Below are 1,008 nucleotides of genomic sequence, written 5' to 3'. Positions count from 1 at the left end.
AAGGAATAAGATGTACCACGTGTGAACTGCTGTAACATACTAACTGTATTGGGTTCGGTACATCTCTTTATATACATGCGATCAGCTGATCACCTCAGTCAGTTGACATCGAAGTAACAGCTGACTAATGCTGTAACTCCCCCCCGCCAGTTTACGAACAATCCTCGTAAACTTCATCAATACAATAAATTCATATAAAATACAACAAAAATAACTATATACAATAAAGAAAGCAAAAGATAGACACTCCTCATAATCTCTTTTACAAACTAAAAGTACAGCAAAACAAAAATAAAATCATGAATTTATACAATTAAAAAAAAAATGCAATGTAATTTATTCAGAATATCGCCATAATCAAAGATAAATTAAAAAAAAATTAATTACCACTTAAGAAAATATAACACAACAGATAAGTTGAGATGAGGACACTCTGAATTATTCTTGCGCAGGTGTTTCGGTTTGTGGGACTTTAGTTGTTCAATATGAACGGTCCTGCGCTTTTTGGGTTCTCTAATGCTCTCAATAGTTACCAATCGGCCACCACATTTTCTTTGCCCGGGTTATATATAACCTCTATGTTATATTGTGCTAGAAGCTCCTTCCAACGAGTTATCCTAGCTGATGATTCCTTTAGTTTTCCCACCCACTGGAGTGGTCTGTGGTCAGTGTGTATCTTGAACCTCCTGCCGAACACCTATGGTCTAAAGTGATCGACGGCCCACACTATTCCCAAGAGCTCTCGCTCCATTGCGCTATATCTACTTTCCGTCTCCGTAAGGCGCCTCCTGGCATACGGCACTGGGCGCTCTCCCCCATCACCCTCCTGAGACAGCACCGCTCCTAGCGCATACTCACTCGCATCTGTGGTAATCGTGAATTGCCGATTAACATCTGGAAAAGCTAGTACCGGCTCTTGCTGCAACGTCTCCATGCACCGTCTGATATAGTCTTCCATCATCGGGGTGACGATCATCTTCCTCCCTTTCTTGAGTAGGTTGTTGAGTG

General features: G+C 41.1%; 1 protein-coding gene across 1 annotated transcript in view; it reads left to right on the top strand.

Annotated features, from left to right (window-relative positions):
* The window catches only part of LOC106684563 (uncharacterized), a 40,121-nt gene that overhangs the window by 14,914 nt on the left and 24,199 nt on the right, over positions 1 to 1,008 (top strand). The window lies entirely within an intron of this gene.

Source organism: Halyomorpha halys, unplaced genomic scaffold (genome assembly GCF_000696795.3).
Source record: "Halyomorpha halys isolate HHAL.00 unplaced genomic scaffold, Hhal_1.1 Scaffold29.1, whole genome shotgun sequence".
NCBI classification, from domain to species: Eukaryota; Metazoa; Arthropoda; class Insecta; order Hemiptera; family Pentatomidae; genus Halyomorpha; species Halyomorpha halys.
The sequence above is the reverse complement of the archived record's forward strand: the minus strand, read 5'-3'. Positions and strand labels throughout refer to the sequence as shown.